The sequence below is a fragment of the Aphelocoma coerulescens genome, unplaced genomic scaffold (assembly GCF_041296385.1).
Source record: "Aphelocoma coerulescens isolate FSJ_1873_10779 unplaced genomic scaffold, UR_Acoe_1.0 HiC_scaffold_226, whole genome shotgun sequence".
NCBI lineage: Eukaryota > Metazoa > Chordata > Aves > Passeriformes > Corvidae > Aphelocoma > Aphelocoma coerulescens.
Window position 1 is genome coordinate 152234 of NW_027183572.1, and position 3239 is coordinate 155472.

Here is a 3239-nt window from a genome sequence, read left to right on the forward strand (position 1 = left end):
TTCTGTACTGTCACAATTGCCTCCTTGATGCCATCAGCCCCTGCAGTGTCACAATGGCTCCTTGGTTCCATGAGGAACACAATAGCTTGGCATAAGCATTGAGCAACAGCTGCTGAACACACCTGGCAACATCTGCTTGCATCAAAAGAGGGCTTCAAGCTGACAATGGCACCAGCAGCTTCCATCTGCAACAGAGACCCAGGAAAGGACAGGCTGTGCCGGTTTGGACAAATGTGGAGGAAAATATCCTCTGATAGAAGGCAGGTTACACCCAGCCCTCCCCCACCAGGTTTTTGGAAAAAAGAACTTTCCTGGGAAGAAAGTGAAAGAGATAAAAACTATTTTTTTAACAAACACACAGGAAAAGGATAACAATGCTAAATATTAAAAGCTCTCGCTGTGCAGAGAAAGCTGGGATAATTTGAGAGTCCTTCTGTGTTTCGGTGGGGTCTCCTGAAACATCCATAGACAGCGAGGCCCGTGCAAAGAAACAGGGAGCCATTCTTGAGAGAAGTTTCAGAGCTCTTTCTTCTCCAGCCACATGGGCGGGGCACTGCCAAAGAACTGAGCAATCACGGAACAACCAGGGCCCTCCTCGCACAAGGCAACACAAAATAAGCAGTGCTGAACAGGATTAGGGCACATGTGAGCAGGGAGCAGGGAGACCCCGTGCCCAGGCCATGCCTCTACCCCAGGGTCCCCTCTCCCATGACCTCATGGCAGGGGGGAGGAACCCCAACACTTCCGTAGGTGCAGTCTCTCTCCTCCTCCTTGCAGCTGGCTCATGGGCCCACATTCAGGGCCCCCACCTCGGGAGAAAATTCTCCCAATGTGCTCTGATGTTGAAAGAGTCAAGAAGAGAAGAAGGGAAAAAAAACCCCCGAAGTCCCAGGAAAACAAAGTTCAACTCTCCATCTCCCCCCAGAGAAAAGGAGCTGAAAACTGGCTAAAAAGAAACAAAGTTGCTTCCTCTGCTCTTGCTGCAAGCAGGATGCAGAGGAGTGTGTATGTGTGTCCTTGAACAAACGCTCTGAGAAGTTTGTCCGGTTTTTTTTCCTCTCCCCCCTCTCAGGCTCAGTTGAAAGGCACAGAAACGCACAAAGTTCACTTCTGGGCATAGAGCAGCAATAGGGGATACACATGATAAAGTCACCCCAAGACACAGGGACAGAGAATTCAGTGGAAAGACTCCGAGAATTCTGCTCCCAGAGATCATTCATTCCTGCTCACACTGACCCTTGTAGAAAGGGGACATCGTTCCAGGCAGCCTGTACTGAGCATGTGGCTCCTGAGTGGGGTTTGTTGTTTAGGAAACCTGCTCAGGCTTTTCCATTCTTTCCTTGCAAACAGGAAAACTTCTCCTGGGGCTGTGTGCAGGCAGAGCCCTTAGGAGAGCAGGTGGCACATGGTGCGCTGGGCTGGGACAGCCAGCTGCAGAGCTCAAGGGAAGAAGCCCAAAGTGTCACAATGGCTCCTTGCCTTCACATGCAACACCTGGGTCACAATGGTCTCCTTGATTCCATGAGGCCCCACTGTGTCACAATGGCTCCTTGGTTCCATCAGGTTCCGCAGTGTCACCATGGTCTCCTTTGATCCGCACTGTCATCATGGACAATTGGTTCCATGAGGCCCCGCAGTGTCACAATGGTCCCTTGCTTCCATAGCTTTTACGTTGTAACAATGGACTCCTTGCTTCTATGAGCTAGCCTGCTTTTTGCAGAGGTGTCTTTGGTTCCAACAAGGCCCCGCTGTGTCTCAGTGCACCCTGGCTTCCATGTGGATCTGGAGTATCACAAAGGCTCCTTGGTTCCACCAGGTCCTGCTGTGTCACAATGGGTCCTGTGGTCCCTGAGGCCCTCCAAAACCATCGTGGAGGCTTGCTTCCATGAGGTTCCATTATGTGCCAGTGGTCATCTTGGTTCCAGGAGTTTCCTTAGTGTCACAATGCTCTCCATGCTTCCATTAGGCCCTGCTTTGCCACAATGGTCCCCTTGTTTCCATGAGGCCCCGCTGTGTCACAATGGACCTATGGTTCTGTGATGTTGCGTGGTGTCACCGTGCTCTTCTTGAATCCGCCGTGTAACCATGGACCATTGGTTCCATGCGGCCTGGCTGTGTCACAATGGGCTCCTTGATTCCATGATTCCCCACGGTGTCACAATGGAGCCTTGTTTCTAGGAGGTTCTGTACTGTCACAATTGCCTCCTTGATGCCATCAGCCCCTGCAGTGTCACAATGGCTCCTTGGTTCCATGAGGAACACAATAGCTTGGCATAAGCATTGAGCAACAGCTGCTGAACACACCTGGCAACATCTGCTTGCATCAAAAGAGGGCTTCAAGCTGACAATGGCACCAGCAGCTTCCATCTGCAACAGAGACCCAGGAAAGGACAGGCTGTGCCGGTTTGGACAAATGTGGAGGAAAATATCCTCTGATAGAAGGCAGGTTACACCCAGCCCTCCCCCACCAGGTTTTTGGAAAAAAGAACTTTCCTGGGAAGAAAGTGAAAGAGATAAAAACTATTTTTTTAACAAACACACAGGAAAAGGATAACAATGCTAAATATTAAAAGCTCTCGCTGTGCAGAGAAAGCTGGGATAATTTGAGAGTCCTTCTGTGTTTCGGTGGGGTCTCCTGAAACATCCATAGACAGCGAGGCCCGTGCAAAGAAACAGGGAGCCATTCTTGAGAGAAGTTTCAGAGCTCTTTCTTCTCCAGCCACATGGGCGGGGCACTGCCAAAGAACTGAGCAATCACGGCACAACCAGGGCCCTCCTCACACAGGGCAACACAAAATAAGCAGTGCTGAACAGGGTTAGGGCACATGTGAGCAGGGAGCAGGGAGACCCCCCGTGCCCAGGCCATGCCTCTACCCCAGGGTCCCCTCTCCCATGACCTCATGGCAGGGGGGAGGAACCCCAACACTTCCGTAGGTGTAGTCTCTCTCCTCCTCCTTGCAGCTGGCTCATGGGCCCACATTCAGGGCCCCAACCTCGGGAGAAAATTCTCCCAATGTGGTCTGATGTTGAAAGAGTCAAGAAGAGGAGAAGGGAAAAAAACCCCCAAAGTCCCAGGAAAACAAAGTTCAACTCTCCATCTCCCCCCAGAGAAAAAGAGCTGAAAACTGGCTAAAAAGAAACAAAGTTGCTTCCTCTGCTCTTGCTGCAAGCAGGATGCAGAGGAGTGTGTATGTGTGTCCTTGAACAAACGCTCTGAGAAGTTTGTCCGGTTTTTTTTC